Raw genomic sequence first — 17,489 nt, forward strand, 5'->3', positions numbered from 1 at the left:
CGTGGTCTAGACCGAACTGTTTGTCCCAGGTAGCACGTCACTGTCATGCCTCACACCAGAATAAGATTCTCCCAGAGCCTGAAACAGTTTCTTTTCTTAGTCACTGTAATAAGCATTAAACAAATAAAAACAAACCGTCCCCCTTCCCCCCATACAATAACATTTAAGGGAGGTGAAACTGACTGGGATGGTTGGCTGAATGAGGAAGGCATGAAGGAGACGGAGGCATCCGGCCTAACTGTCAGGTTTCTGGTCTGGAAGCCTCCAGGAGGCTCAGGTGCCGCTAGCCAACGTGAGGCTCGTAGGGGGAAACGCGTGGCTCGAGGCAGCTGGGCAGACAGTGTGCTTGCTTTTGGACGTGTGGGACTGATGGTGCTTGCGGAGCTGCTGGCTGAGGTGCCCAGCAGGACTTCGGGTGTGAGGGAAATGGGGAGTCCTCGAGAGAGCTTCGGGTGGCCTTAGCGTATGTGTGGTAGATGAATCGGGAGAGCGGGTGGGATCTCCCTGGAGGGCGTGTGGATTGAGAAGCCTCTGGGCTGAGGACAGAGCCCTGGTTACCAGCGGGGGAGAGGGAGGGAGTGGAGCCACGAGGAGTGGTCAGAGAGGCTGACAGAACAGGGAGAGTGCCTCGGCACAGAAGCCAGGGGAATGAAGGGTCTTTGGAAGGTTTGTTTATTTATTTTTAGAATTTATTTTATTTATTTTTGGCTGCATCGGGTCTTAGTTGCAGCACGCAGGCGCTTTGTTGAGGCGTGCAGGATCTTTTGTTGTGGAGCGTGAGCTTCTCTCTAGTTGTGGCGTGAGGGTTTTTCTCTCTCTAGTTGTGGCGCGCAGGGTCCAGGGTGCGTGGGCTCTGTAGTTTGTGGCACGCAGGCTCTCTACTTGAGGCGGGCAAGCTCAACAGTTGTGGTGCACGGGCTTAGTTGCCCTGCGGCATGTGGGATGTTAGTTCCTTGACCAGGGCTTGAGCCCATGTCCCCTGCATTGGAAGGCGGATTCTTTACCATTGGACCACCAGGGAAGTCCCAGGAAGGTTTTTTTAGGTGAGAGATTTAAAATGTACAATTTCAGGGCTTCCCTGGTGGCACAGAGGTTAAGAATCCGCCTGCCAATGCAGGGGACATGGGTTCGAGCCCTGGTCCGGGAAGATCCCACATGCAGCACAGCAACTAAGCCCATGTGCCACAACTACTGAGCCTGCGCTCTAGAGCCCGCGAGCCACAACAAGAGAAGCCACTGCAATGAGAAGCCCACACACTGCACCAAAGAGTTGCCCCCACTCGCCACAACTAGAGAAAGCCCACGCGCAGCAATGAAGACCCAACGCAGCCAAAAATAAATAAATTAAAAAAGAAAACACTAAAATGTACAGTTTCACAGCCTGAGAGCCTTGTGACTTTGTCAGGCGAGGCTGGGTGACGCAAAACGACATAGAGCAGGTTTATTTCCCGCTCATCCTCCCCGACCATTTCAGGTCCCCCACCCCATGTTGGCGTCACGTAGCTGACAGTGCAGCCGCAGCTGGGCCGCTTATTAGTTCCTCCGGGAGAGTCTTGTACAGACACACGCTCTGGTTTGGAAGTGACACGTCACTTCCTCTCAACGTCCGTTGGTTAGAACTGGATGTGTGGCCCTGCTCACCCCGAGGGAGCCAGGAAGTGAAATCCCACCTTGTAGGATGAGAGAGGATGGAGAGTCAGACAAACTAAATGATGAAAATCGTGGGCACTGTCGAGTTCCTCCTGTTCGATGATTAATAGTATTTCTGGTCACAGATGAATTTCAGTGGGCTTGGAAGGGAGAAGAGACATCCCAGGGCCCCTCGCCTGGTAGATGAGAAGAAGAGGGGTGGGTCATCTGTAGTCGTACCCTCTGTTGTTGAAGGTTGTTTCCTGTTTAAAGGATTCCTCTGGTGTGTGTGCATTTGTGGTCGGGTGTGTGTGTTTGAAGTCGACGTGCAATGAGCTGTTACATCTTCCAAGCACCGAGCTAAACGTTTTCTCCAGATCATCTCATGTCATCCTCAGAACAGTCTTACGACGTAGCTACCATAGTTTTTCCCATTTTGGGCCTGGAGAATGGGCTCGCAGCGGGCAGTGCCCTGAGTTCACAGCTAGGAAGCGGAGGAGCTGCTGGGATTCAGACACGGTTATTCTGCCTGTCTATCCACAGACACCATTTCTCTCCTGATGGCATCACCCACTCCATAGCCTGACAAGGCAAAAATCACATCCACAAGTGGTTGTGAACACAGTGTGTGTATAGGTTTGGGTTAGGTGCAACTTGTATTGAAAATCAGCACAGTACGTGGGAGACTTGGTCTTGCCCTCAAGATTAGGGTCAAGTTGCAGGGGCGAGGGTGGTGAGAAAATATATAAACAAGTAAGGTTAGTTACTCTGCTAATATTTGAGCGCCTACTATAATTAAAAAAAAACTTTAACAGATTTATTGAAATACATTTTACATATAAAGTGGACTCATATCAAGTGTACAGTTCAGTGATTTGATTTACCAGGTGGTGCAAAAAATCACCATAAACCCATTTGAGAACGTTTTTATCTCCCCAGAAGATCCCTGTTCCCACTCCCAGCCCCAGGCAACCACTAGGCTACTTTCCTTCTCTATAAATTTGCCTTTTCTGGATACTTCACACAAATGGGATGATACAGTATATGGTCCCTTGTGTCTTTTCACTTAGCATAATATTCTTAGGGCTCCTTCACGTTAGTAGCTTGTTCCTTTTTATTCCTGCATAATAGTCCATTGTATGGATATTCCACGTTTTATCCATTCATCAGACGATGAAGATTTAAGTTTCTACTTTTTGGCTCTTAGGAACGTTCTTGTGCAAGTCTGTGTGTGAGTGGAGTGAGTATTTCCATTTCTTTTGGATAGATACCTAGGAGTCTATGGTAAAAATGGTAATTTTATGTGTAGCTTTTTAAGGAACTGCCAGTATGTTCTCCCATCAGCCATCTATGAGGATTCCCTACTCCGAGCTAAAATTCAAGATGTTAGGGACTTCCCTGGCGATCCAGTCGTTAAGACTGCACTTCCAATGCAGGGGATCCCTGGTCAGGGAACTAAGATCCCACATGCTGTGCTGCGTGGCCTGAGGGGGGAAAAATATTCAAGATGATAATAGATAAGATGTCATAATAATAGTACTTAATTGCTAAATAACTTGTGAATGATTGCTGTGGGAATTTAGGAGGTATAATTGAACTGATTCATGAAAGAGATGGGATTTAGGTAAGCCTGGAACTAGAGAAGGTCATTGTTGGGTGGGCAGAATAATTGAAACCAAAGCAGAAATGTATCAGCCATTTAATGGGGGGGGGGGGGATGTCACCATTTGAATGGAGGGGATGGTCTGGCAAGGTTGGATTGTTAGACTTGGAAAAACCTGAACTGGGACTTTGCATGGGGCATTGGAGGACGTTAGGGTTTTTTGAAGAGAGGGAGCGGCTTTGGGGTCAGCCAGCCATAGTTCTGAATCCTGGCTGTGTCATGTTACCGGTGGGGGGAGACCGAAGGCAGGGAGACCTGTGAGAGGCTCTTGCTGTCTTTGAGGTTATAAGGGTCAGTCAGCTTGGGTAGCTGATGACGAGCATGATGGGGTAAGATGCACGTGAAGTACCCTGCGGAGAAAGAATTGAGTACGGTTGCTCACTGATTGGAGTTGGGGGCAGAGGGCTGAATGTTTCTGTCTCCCCCCAGATTCGTATATTGAAGCCTAATCCCTGATTGAATGGTATTTGGAGGTGGGGCTGTGGGAGGTGATTAGGTCCTGAGGGTGGAGTTCTCAGGAATGGGGAAGGAATAAAACCGTGAAAATAAGTAGAATCCTCGGACAAAGTTGGGCTTGTTAGTTACGTCCTTTGTCATCTTTTCCCTTATTTACCCTGTCCCTTACATCAGTGACTATGATCGTCTGGTGTCGTTTAATATGAATTAACATTTACCCATAGCCATCTGCTCTGGCTAGAGGCCTGCGTTCCTCCATTTCAGCTGTGTGTTTTGGTGACAGAACGCTGGCCTCGCAGTCTAGATGTGCCAGCTGGACCTGCCAGCCAGCTCTGGCCAGAGGTCAGGAAAGACTCGCCTTCAGCCTCCTCTGCGGCGTCCCTGTGGTCAGACCTTCCAGTGATGAACGTTTTGCTCACCCTGACCTTGAAGTGAAGCCAGAGTTTTTTCATTCCCATATTTTGGGAAATACAAAGGGTACAGTGTTTGTTTTCGCCTTCTGGGGGAAGACTGCAAGATTGTTTAAATCATTCAGGGGTTGTTTTGGGAGCAGTCTGTGGCCTGGGCCCTTCTACTTTAATCAGAAGCTATTTAATTAGACCTAGAGTTGACACAATTAAGACAAAGACCCATAGTCAGTATTAAAAAAGAGAAAGATCAGTCAACTTTAAGGCTTCATATTTTTGCATCAAAAGTTAACCTTCGGCTTCCCTGGTGGCGCAGTGGTTGAGAGTCCGCCTGCCGAGGCAGGGGACACGGGTTCGTGCCCCGGTCCGGGAAGATCCCACATGCCGCAGAGTGACTGGGCCCGTGAGCCATGGCCGCTGAGCCTGCAAAAAAAAAGTTAACCTTCAAATCCCCAAAAGAAAGACGGGGATCAGAGGGATGGACCCAGGCTTTCTTCAACGGTGCCCAGCAGAGGTTGGCCGTCAGTCTTCCGGGACCGGTCCTGGAGGCGGGCATCAGCTGGGGGGTAGCAGGGTTGATGGCCGGGAGGTCTGTGAGGCTGGTGAGCCTTTCCACGCCTAACCTGCAGGGCCCCACCCCATCAAGGACAAGGCCACGCCTTCATCTTGCTTAACAGAACTGGCCACATGGGCACCGGGGTCACTGGCTGTGGCCTGCCTTGCGTCACCAAACAGTCTGGCATAATGAGTACTTCCCAAATACCCTCACTGAAGAAGGACAAAGAAAAGGGAATAGGACTGGCATGAGCATTCTTTGAGCTGCTTCCAGAAGAACTTTGACTTTAATCCTCTTTTATTTTATACCCACCGGCAGGAGAGAATAGATCATATCACCTGGTGTGCAATCAAAGGTGTGACAGGGGTTATGTAAACACTTTGAGGAATATGTCAATATGCAGACCATTGCTTTTTGATATGTTTTTTATATTCTGCCCTTTTTTGACTTGTGTTCCTTCTGTGATTATAAAAGAAATATGGAATCAATTGTTGAAAATTGGGAAATTACAAAAAATTCTTAAAGATGCATATATATTTTTTGCATTGTTGGTTTTATCCTAAATGTATCACTGGCTTTTTTGGTTTTTTGGTTTTGGGTTTTGGCCACACTGCGCGGCTTGTGGGATCGTTTCCCGACCAGGGCTTGAACCCAGGGCCATGGCAGTGAAAGCAACGAGTCCTAACCACTGGACTGCCAGAGAACTCCCTCACTGACTTTTTAAAAACTTTATTTTGAGATAACTGTGAATTCTACTATTAACTTTTGATCAGAAGTATTATCCTTTAGCTAACCACTCATGCGACTGTCCGTTCTCTTTACTGAGCTCCTTCCACAGAGGTGCGATGGAAACAGTACAGTTCACTGCTTCTTGGTAAATGGAGAAGTTGGTCTCCAGTTCTCAGCAAACTCTGTGGAGACACTCCATGGAGTGTCTACAGTTAAGCTGCTTCTGACCAGCCCCCAGCCCTTCCCGTGCTTCCCACTGCCTCAGCCTCGAGGCCCCTTTTCCCTGGCCTCTCCACTCTCCACCTGTTCCTAGTAGGGTCTACCCCCTAGGTGCCTCGTAGGCCTTGTTTTGACTTCCAGCTCACTCTGCCACTTTCCTAGATCAGAATGCCATCACCTGTTGCCAGGCCTGTCCCCAAAGCCTGTTGGTTCCCTGCTTCCAAACTGTCATTCCTCTAATCTGTCTGATATTCTGCTGCCTTGGTATCATCCTGAAGTCTGATTCTGGTCACTTGCCTGCTCTAAAGCCCTCAGTGACTGCCTGTGTCCTGATGGATTAAGTGGACGCTGCTTAGGCTGCATCGGAGCCTTTTTTTTTCCTTTTAAATTTATTTATTTATTTTTCGGCTGCGTTGGGTCTTTGTTGCTGTGCGCAGGCCTTCTCCAGGTGTGGCGAGCAGGGACTGTTCTTCATTGCGGTGCATGGGCTTCTCATTGCGGTGGCTTATCTTGTTGTGGAGCACAGTCTCCAGGCGCGCCGGCTTCGGTAGTTGTGGCTCACTGCCTCAGTAGTTGTGGCTCGTGGGCTCTAGAGCGCAGGCTCTGTAGTTGCAGTGCCCGGACTTAGTTGCTGCGTGGCATGTGGGATCTTCCCGGACCAGGGCTTGAACCTGTGTCCCCTGCATTGGCAGGCGGATTCTTAACCAGTGTGCCACCAGGGACGCCCCTGCATCAGAGGCTTTGATGATAGTGCGGCCCTTTCTTCTCACCCATTCCCTGCTGCATATTCCCTGAATACTGCTCTCTGTGCTTCTCGGAGCTTGGCCATAGCAGGGTGGGATTCACAAAATGCTTACTGACCACACCGGTGAGAAGCACACCTCTACACTCTAAGGGGAAATGTTCAGAGGCCTCCAGGGCTACTCAAATCTGTGAATAAACAAAGAGCAGTGATTTGCTGGGGGCCCAGGGGATACTGGGCAAGGTCTGGAAACATTTTTGGTTGTCACAACTGGGAGAAGGACGTGCCACCGGCATCTAGTGGGTAGAAGCCAGGGATGCGGCTAAACATCCTACAACGCACAGGGCAGCCCCTGAGACCAAGAATTATCCAGTCCTAGAGGTCTGTAGTGCCCAGGTTGAGGAGCTATGTGCAGAAGCAGAGCATTCTACTCTCAAAATGTGGGAAAGAAAAAATGAAAATACGAACTGACTTCAGATGTGTAATGAAAATTCCTGCGTATCAGTGATGCAAGCATCCAGTAAGGCCTTATTGAGATGCGGGGCTGAGCAGAGGATGAGCTCAGTCACCAGCGGAGTGGTCCACACGGAAGGATCCACATGCAGGCCCACCTGCAGGCCCTGCCCCCCGCACCAGGGCTCCCTGGCACAGCTTGGATGACGCTGAGATTGCGCGGTACCCGCCCCTCTGCTTGTCTGCATTACCCCTCCATCTGACTGCTTTGCGGGCAGACTTGCGTCTTGCTCATCATTGAATGCCAGCGTCTTGCACTAGTGCCTGGCGTGGAAAAGAGGCTCAACAGATATTTTTGGATTGAATGAATACATGAAGTACATCATTCAAATTTTATCTCAGCAAAGGGAAAAGAGTGTTATCCTTTGTGGACTTTTCTAGTCTTCGGAGAATAGATAAAATAGGATGCTAACCCCTCAAATGTCAAAAGCCTTTCCGTAAGCACGGGGAATAGAATCTAATACTGGTCTGGCTTATTGGGACCCTGATTTCTTGCTTCTCTCCCTCCTCTCAGCCTCTCATTATACTGTGGTTACAGTGGACTGTAGCCTCTGTAGGAAGTTGGCTGGGAAGGGGCTGCAGAGGAGACCCTAGGGAGGAGCTGAGGGGTCCTGTGCCCTCAGAAAAGATGGGTAGGGGCTTCCCTGGTGGCGCAGTGGTTAAGAATCCGCCTGCCAAGGCAGGGGACATGGGTTCAAGCCCTGGTCTGGGGAGATCCCGCATGCCGCGGAGCTACTAAGCCGGGGCACCACAACTACTGAGTCAGCGTGCTGCAACTGTTGAGGCCTGTGTGCCTAAGAGCCCGTGCTCCGCAACAAGAGAAGCCACCGCAGTGAGAAGCCCACGCACGGCAACGAAGAGTAGCCCCTGCGCACCGCAACTAGAGAAAGCCCACGCGTAGCAACGAAGACCCAATGCAGCCACAAAAAAAAAAAAAAAAAAAAAAAAAAGAAAAAAAAAAGAAAAAGAAAGGATGGGTGGCAGATTCAGATCGGGGGTTGTGGCCGTTTCAGTGTCTAGATGGAGTCAACCATGGCCCTGCACTAGGGCATTGGGAAGAAGTCATTCTTATGCACTGGGGAGAGACTTGGAGAGAAGAACAGGGGTGAGGCTTGACTTATATATCATCAGACTGCTTATTTATTTATATATATATATATATTTTTTTTTGCGGTACGCGGGCCTCTCACTGTTGTGGCCTCTCCCGTTGCGGAGCACAGGCTCCGGACACGCAGGCTCAGCGGCCATGGCTCACAGACCCAGCCGCTCCGCGGCATGTGGGATCTTCCCGGACCGGGGCACGAACCCATGTCCCCTCCATCGGCAGGTGGACTCTCAACCACTGCGCTACAAGGGAAGCCCTATTTATTTATAATTTTAATGTTTTATTTAACCTAATATATAAAAAATTATTTCAACAGAAAATCAAAATAATAATTATTAACAAAATATTTTACGTCTTTTTTTTCATATCGTACCTCAGATTGCTTATTTATATTGGGCAACTTGGAGCTGTCTTCGCTCGCACTAATTGGGAAACTGATAGGAAAAATCTGCATAAATTTTGTTCAAAGATTATTGATATCGTTGACATTTTGGGGTGGCTTTCTTCCTGGGTATGTCCTGCAGGTTGGGCACGTGGTAACTCATGATTAGTTAGAAGCCTTTAGGTACAAGAATGATAACAGATAGCATATGATTTCACTCATATGTAGAATATAAAAAACTAATAAACAAACAAAAACTCCCAAATAAGTGAACAAACCAAACCAAACAAAAACAAACACGTAGATACAGAGAAGAGTCGTGGTTGAGGAGGCGGGGGAAGGGTTGAGGGCAGCAAAATGGGGAAAGGGGTCAACTGTATGTTGATGGATGGAAACTAAATTTTCGGTCGTGAGCACACTGTAGGGTGTACAGAAGTAGAAATATAACGTTGTAAACATGAAACATATAATGTTATAAATCAGTGTGACCTCAACTGAAAACAAAAGAATTATAAACCCTGGAAAAAAAGGAATTTATCGGAAATGTCAATATATGGAAAAGCGTGTAGAAGCTATACAAAAGCTGATGGACTGCAAATTCTTTTTATTTATTCATTTATTTAACTGAAGTGTAGTTGATTTACAGTGTTGTGTTAGTTTCTATTGTACAGCTAAGTGATTCAGTTATACATATATATACATTCTTTTTCATATTCTTTTCCATAATGGTTTATCACAGGATATTGACTATAGCTCCCTGTGCTCTACAGTAGGACCTTGTTGTGTATCCATTCTATATATTACAGTTTCCTGACCATAAACCTGACTGCATTTGCACAGAACGGTAGAGTTGGTCTATCCCTTCCTGCCTTATATCCTAATGCTCACTTCTCTTCCTTACTAATAGATGTCCTTTGTGGCATTTCCCCCCCCTCAGAATAAGGCACTTTTGTCTGCAGTTAAAAACCTGTTCAGGCAGGTGTCCTTTCTCCTCAATGATTTTTTCTTTTTTTTTTTTTTTTTTTGCGGTACGCGGGCCTCTCACTGTTGTGGCCTCTCCCGTTGTGGAGCACAGGCTCCGGACGCGCAGGCTCAGCGGCCATGGCTCACGGGCCCAGCCGCTCCGCGGCATGTGGGATCTTCCCGGACCGGGGCACAAACCCGTGTCCTCTGCATCGGCAGGCGGACTCTCAACCACTGCGCCACCAGGGAAGCCCCCTCAATGATTTTCTTAATGGCATCTGGGAACTTGTCTGCTGCCTCTTGGTTGCAGAAGCTGCTTCTGTTGTTTTCTTGACATTTAAAAAGCCAAACATCTTTCTAAAATTATCAAACCATCCTTTGCTAGCATTAAATCTCCAGCTTTGGATCCTTCACTTTCTTTTCGCTTTAAGTTGTCCTATAATGACTTCACTTTTTCTCCAATCATATTAGAGTCTATAGGTTTGCCCTTCTTATAGCAATCTTGCACTCATATAAAGCTGCATCTTCTTTTTTTGTTTTTAAAGTGTTTTTTTTTTAATGTGGACCATTTTTTTAAAGTCTTTATTGAGTTTGTTACAATATTGCTTCTGTTTTATGTCTTTTTGTTTGTTTGTTTGGCCATAAGTCATGTGGGATCTTAGCTCGCACCCCCTGCACTGGAAGGGATTGAACTCGCATCCCCTGCACTGGAAGGCAAAGTCTTAACCACTGGACCGCCAGAGAAGTCCTAAGCTGCATTTTCAATATGAGATTTAAAAGTATTTTGCCAAAAGTGCAAGGTTTTCATGCTTGCCTGTGTAGCTGCAGCGATGGCTTCATGAATTTCCTTTTTTTTTATATATTTGCAGTGTGTGGCAAATTCAAGTTTTGATTTTTGGAACTTTCTGGAATTTTTAAAAAAAATTATTTATTTCTTTTTGCTGTGTTGGGTCTTCACTTCTGTGCGAGGGCTTTCTCTAGCTGTGGCAAGCGGGGGCCACTTTTCACTGCGGTGCGCGGGCCTCTCACTATCGCGGCCTCTCGTTGTGGAGCACAGGCTCCAGACGCGCAGGCTCAGCAGTTGTGGCTCACGGGCCCAGCTGCTCCGCGGCATGTGGGATCCTCCCAGACCAGGGCTCGAACCCGTGTCCCCTGCATCGGCAGGCAGACTCTCAACCACCGCGCCACCAGGGTAGCCCTCCTTTTCATTTTTATAATGGTCCTTACGTTGGACTCATTTATCTTGAAATGGCGGCAACTGCAACGGCAGACCTCAGTCTATGGTCCACACCAAGCAATTCAACTTTCTCTTGTAACATCATGACTTTTCTCTGCTCCTCGGGGGCACTTCCAGCATCACCGGTGGCACTTCGTATGGGTCTCATGGTTTTACTCAAGGTTTATGGTATCGCACTAAGCATGATGAAAAGTACACAAGAACTGTGAGACATCACTTTTTACTGTGATATGCAATTTACTGGAGAGACGAACTGTTCGCTTGGAGATGATTAGTGTCGCACAGAGTTTCAAGTGGATGCTCACAACACTTGAACTCACCCTGCAGAGCCACAGGAGATGGCTCCAAAAATGTTACGCCAGTACAGTATGTACTTCAGTTAATTTTATGCAGTTATGATTTTTTTTAAGGAAACATTTTTAATCATACAGTACAGTACCTTGAAAAGTACAGCACTATAGTACAACAGCTGGCATCCAGGGGCTGGCATCGAGTGAACAGGCAAGAAGAGTTACTGACTGGAGGAGGGAGAGGAGGTGGGAGATGGTAGAGCTGAAGGGTCATCAGCAATAGGAGACGGAGGGCAAGCTGCAATGTCATTCACGCCTGACGTGGATGGCACAGGATCTGGGTCCTTGCTGGATTCAATTCTATCTACGCTCTTGAAAAAACGATCCAGTGATATCTGGGTGGTAGCTCTTTTTTTCTCATCATAGATGACATGGTAGCACTGGATTGCACTCTGAACGGCTGCTGCAACCTTACTGTACTGTTTACATTCAGGTCCTGTGCCTCAAAAACTAACAGGGGCTCCTCAAATAAAGAAAATCCCCTTGCCATTTCCTGTGTCATGAATCTCTTCGTTTCTTCAGTTACTTCTTCCTCTTGTCTCTCTTCGTCCTTTCTCTGGGCCTCCAATTCCTTCAGGTCTACCATCTTTTCACCTCCCTCCATTCTCTCAATTATGTTCACTTTTGATTCCATCATTATTGCTTGATGCTTCTTAGCAGTACCAGCTACATCACTGCTGCTTTTATGCAGTTATGATTTAAGACTGCATTTTACATACATTTGTTTACATTTCTCTTGACTGCAAGTGGTGTCATGTATGGTCTATAAGTGTTTGTGTACGTTTTGATAAATTTTAACTTTTAATAATAGGTTTGTGTATATTTTATGATCATAAATGATACAATAGACTAGTATCTACATAAATTTTATGCATTCATAACATACCTCACTTTTTCTTTTGATATTTCTAGGCTGCATGGTTTGTCTGTGGGTTTTTTCAAACTTGTTGCAAATCTCCGAAATATTTTCCAATATGTTTATTGAAAAAAATCTGTGTATAAGTTCAAACCCATGTTGTTCAAGGGTGAACCGTATGTTAAAATTGATTGTGATGACGGATGCACAATTCTATGAATAAAAACCATTGAATTTTACACTTTAAGTGAGCAAATTCTATGGCATGTGAACCATAACTCAATAAAGCTGTTTAAAAAAAGAAAAAATGAAAATGTCAGCAGAGCATCTGGGCTTGACCCAGGAAGACTGATTGATCTCCACTTTGACCCCCTCCACTGACAGCCCTTCTTAAGGAGTTTTTTTTTTTTTTTTTAATTAATTAATTAATTTTTGGCTGTGTTGGGTCTTCGTTTCTGCATGCGGGCTTTCTCTAGTTGCAGCAAGCAGGGGCTAATCTTCGTTGCGGTGTGTGGGCTTCTTTCTCATTGTGGTGGCTTCTCTTGTTGCAGAGCACGGGCTCTAGGTGTGTGGGCTTCGGTAGTCGTGGCGCATGGGCTTAGTTGCTCCACGGCATGTGGGATCTTCCTGGACCAGGGATGGAACCATGTCCCCTGCTTTGGCAGGCAGATTCTTAACCACTGCGCCATCAGGGAAGTCCCTTAGGGAGGTCTTGAGGGCACCTGGGAAGTGACAGTCCAGGGGTTCCTGTGTCTGTGCGTGGCCAGCAATCTGGAACCATCAACAGGTATGACCAGAGAAAGCTCTCCTAGGGAAGCCTGCTCACTCTAACCAGAGGTCTGAGAAAAGGGCAGCCTAGCAGCTAGCACCCACCCCATTCCAGCCAAACACCAAGGGAAAAACTCCCCCAAGTTCCTCCTGAATTCTCCCATTGCCTGTGGTGCTGGCAGAGCTAAGTGGCCAGCTGGACTTCTGGCCACACCTAGAGGCAGTGAGTTTCCACCCCAACCTGGGGGCAATGAGGTGGTGTGAGTCTGTGCTCTACTTTTCCTGGGATGGTGTCAGTGGGGCCCAGCGGGGATCTTCCGCTCCACTTGGGCCTGCATACCACACCTAAACAGGGTGACTGTCTGCAAAAAAAGAAGGTTAAATAGGGTCCAGAGTGTTACAGGATAATACTCAAAATGGCCAGGATACAATTAAAGTCACTCCTCAAACTAAGAACCAGGAAAATGTCAATTTGAATGAGAAAAGGGGATCAATAGACACCAACACAGAAATGATTCATAATTTAGATTCTAAAGCAACCACTATGAAAATGCGTCAATAAGTAATAACAAACATGTCTGAAACAAAGGAAAAAATAGTCTCAGCAAAGAAACAGAAGATATAAAGAAGAACCAAATGGAAATTTTAGAATTGAAAAATACAAGAACTGAAATAAAAAGGTCACTGAATATGCTCAGTAGCAGAACAAATATAAAAGAAGAAAAAAAATCAATGAACTTGAAGATAGAACAATAGAAATTACCTGATCTGAGCAATGTAGAGAAAATAGACTAAAAAAGAAATGAAAAGAGTCCCAGGGACCTGTGAGACAGTAACAAAGGATCTAACATTTGTATCATTGTAGTACTAGAAGGAGAGGATAAAATGTGGACCAAAAAAAGATTTGGAAAAATAATGGTTGAAAACACCCCAAATTTGGCAAAAAGACATAAACCTACAGATTCTAGGAGTCCAGTGTATCCAAATAGGATAACCCAAAGAAATCTATGTCAAGACACATCATAATCAAAAACTAAAGACAAAGAAAAAGAATAAAGACAAAGGAAAAAAAGTCTTGAAAGCATCTGGAAAGATGAGGCATTATATATAAAGACAAAATGATTCAAGTGACAGAGGATTCCTCATAAGAAACCATGGAGGCCAGAAGGAAGAGGCACACCATTTTTCAAGTTAAAGGCCAACTTGCTCCAAAATTTCTTCACTCCTTCCTTAAATTCACACCATTACTAATTCCCTTATTTAAGCATTCCTTCTTGAGCTTTACTCGTAAAATGCCGTCTCATCTCCCTAATGAAAATTTTAACTTTTTTTATTATAGGTATATCTCCATAATTAAAAAATTATTATTGTGATTAAATATCTTAACATCTAATTAGTTATTGCCACACTATGGAAAATCCATTATTTTGAATATTTGGCCTTTATTCTAGCAACTTGGCTGAATTCTTGCTAATTCTAATCGTTTTAGAGCTTATTCTTTTGTAATTTGTAGATAAACAAAACATCTGCCAACAGATGATTTCTGTCTGATTTCTAAAAGTTCCAATTATTTCCATTTTCATATGTTAGTATTGGCTAAAAAAATCGAGAAAAATCATAGTTAATAACTGTCATAGGAGATCGTCTTGTTTTGCTTCTAAATGCAGTGTTTCCTAAAGTGTGTTCCATGGGATTCTGGGTTTTCAGGATGTTTTGGGTAATGCTTGGTTAAATTTTTAAAAAGTGTTTTTTTCTCCTGCACAGCTTCTGAGCCTTAGGTATGATAGTGCTCACCGTGCATGTCTGGGAAATGGGTGCAGCTGACCCGCCTCTTCTCCTTCCTTTTTTGGTAGAGACTTTCATGCATTGGTGGTCTAGGGACACACTTTGGGAAATGCTACTTTAGAATTTCACTGTAATAGATGCTGTGAACAACTGGGTTGAAATAGACTTTTTTTTTTTTTTTTTCCGGTACACGGGCCTCTCACTGTTGTGGCCTCTCCCGCTGCGGAGCACAGGCTCCGGACGCGCAGGCTCAGCGGCCATGGCTCACGGGCCTAGCCACCCCGCGGCATGTGGGATCTTCCCGGACCAGGGCACGAACCTGTGTCCCCTGCATCGGCAGGCAGACTCTCAACCACTGCGCCACCAGGGACGCCCCTGAAATGGACATTCTTTGTAATGCTGAAGAAGTATCTTCCCAGTCCTGAAATATTTACTGCAGTCTTCTTTGCTGATGGGATCGGGTTTGGGTGAGGGCAAGTGATTAAGTAAAATTATTTTTTAGTCTCATATTAACAAACTGTTTGTAATAAACATGTATTAGCTTTGTAATTAAACAAAACCCCATAAAATGCAAATACTTGCTCAGTGTGGGTTTGATCAGAATTGCTCTCCCCGTGAGGAAGGCAGGTGCCATAGGAGAGTCCCGTGTTTCGGGGAAATCCCCGGGCGGGGGCCCGAGACAGGTCTCCGGACGTGGGTGATGTCATCTGCTTCTTGACTGGCTGCCAGCTGGATGCCATCAGGGACCTGAGCTTTTGTCTGCGCATTTCAATTGTAGTCAAATTCACCGTCAACAACTTGAATGAAAATCTTCCAGGCCAGTTGCTCCCATTATTGCAGGAGAAAGTCAAATATTCTAATCACTTTTTCTGACATTTAAGCAAACTCAGTCTTCATGTAAAATTATCTCCTAACCCTCCAGAAAGCTGTTTATTTTACTCCTAAGGAGGCACAATTTCAATGCTCCTTTTCAAATCGATATAATTTCTTGAAAGCCATAAATTATAGCTTTTGATGGTGTTTTTCTTTCCTTGTGATTAAATCCCTCTGATGTTGGGTATTTGAATTTTCTTCCTCCCTCTCTTTGTCCTTCCTACCCTCCCTGGCTTCCTCCTTTTCTTCCCTCTTGCTTTCTTTCCTTTCTTCCTGGAAGAGGGGCACCAGGACAGGAGACTTTGTCGTCTGAAATGACTTTTTGAAAATGCCTTTATTAAAATCACCAAAAGGTGGGATTTAGGAGATCTGCCAAAGAGAAGGATAATAATAACATTATATGTAATGACACCAATAATAACGGTTAATGTCAGTTTTTATTAAGCACTTGCTACATGGGAGCCACTATTCTAAGTCCTTTGTGTGTATTTAAGCCTCACAACATTCCTATGAGGAGGAATGATCTGTGTTTTAGGGCTGGGGAAACAGAGAGGTTAAGTAATTTGTTCAAAATCACACAGCTGGTAAATGACAGAGCAAAACCCAAATCCGTGTTTCTTCTACTATCTATTCAAACCAGCTAGACTTGTCGTGTAAATTAGAAATAATGAGTGTTTTCAAAGTAAAGAGCCTCCTTCGGGGGAAGGGAAAAAAAAAGATGAAATTTTTGGTGAGAGAGGGAGTAGAGGAAAGAGGAAGGCATTTCAGAAGAATTGAATCAATGAATGATCTAATATCAGAAACTGGGGGACCTCAGCCCCTTCACTTTACTGTTGAGGAAACTGAGGCCCTGCCAGGGGAGGGGTCCACCCTTGGTTACAAAAGATGTTGGTTCAGAGCATGGATGGGAGTCCAGGCCTGGTGGCTCCAAACCCAGTTCTCCCCTTTTTCTGTTTCACTGGGCTGTCTTCCAAATAGTAGACTTTTTTTTTTTTCCTTAGCAGCCACTCATTTTTTTTAGACTGTCAAAACCATCAGAAATGCTAAATGATGGAATGAAATTAATGAGGGCCTATTTGCCCTTTCAAAACATGGGAGAAACTCCCCAACTTGCTATTAAAGCTTGAGGGCATGACCTGTGATTCTGTTTATGTTTACAGCTCAACTTCCCTTGTGCCCGGGGAAACATCTAGACCCTGATAAAAGCTGAGAAGCCCAGTTCCTTCCATAATTCAGAGATCATATCCGGCATTTTGTGTTATCTTATTGGTTGAGGTCGAAACCAACTGACTTGTAAATCCAAGGCACTTCCTAATCAAGGAATCCAGACAGATGCTCCTGGGTCTGTTGCAGAATCAGGCAAAACTTTTTCCCCATCTGGGATTTTTCACTCCACTTTGGGATTTTATGGTTCCTATGACATCTGGGCTTTTCTTTGGCATGGGCTCGAATCTTAGCTACACCATGTCATCTGTGTGTTTGTGTGCGTGTGTGTGTGTGAGACTTTTATTAATAACAGCAACTAACACTTATATAGCATCATGCCAGATGGTGTTCTGTAGCCCTCCCTTTATATTATCTCATTTATGCTTATAATAGCCTTCCTAGGCTGAATAATACCTCCCCCAAAAGACAGTCACATACTAATTTCTGGAACCTGTGAATATGTTCCCTTACCTGGTAAAAGACTTTGCAGATGTGATTAAGGATCTTGAGGTGGGGGGATGATCCTGGATGATCAAAGTAGGCTTGATGTAATCAGGAGGAGCCTTTACAACAGGGGTCCCCAACCCCCGGGCTGCGGACCGGTACTGTTAGGAGCCAGGCCACAGAGCAGGAGGTGAGTGGCGGGCAAGCGAGTGAGCGAAGCTTCCCCTGCCACTTCCCATCGCTCGCATTACCGCCTGAACCATCCTCTGCACTCACCTCCTTCCGTGGAAAAATTGTCTTCCATGAAACTGGGCCCTGGTGCCAAAAAGGTTGGGGATCCCTGCTTTACAAGAGGGAGGCAGGAGGTCAGGGAAAAGAGAAGATGCTGTAGCGCTGGCTTTGAAGATAGAGGGAGGGGCAGGAAGCAGCTTTTAGTAGGTCAAAGGGGTGAGGCATGGATTCCCCGCTGGAGTCTCCAGCAGGAAACAGCCCTCTAGAGGCCTTGAGCTCAGCTCCATAGGAGTCATTTTGGACTTCTGACCTTCAGAACTAAAAAAGAAAAAAATGTGTGATGATTTAAGCCAGTAAATTTGTGGCAATTTGTGA

This window comes from Tursiops truncatus, chromosome 7, assembly GCF_011762595.2.
Source record: "Tursiops truncatus isolate mTurTru1 chromosome 7, mTurTru1.mat.Y, whole genome shotgun sequence".
Taxonomy (NCBI): Eukaryota; Metazoa; Chordata; class Mammalia; order Artiodactyla; family Delphinidae; genus Tursiops; species Tursiops truncatus.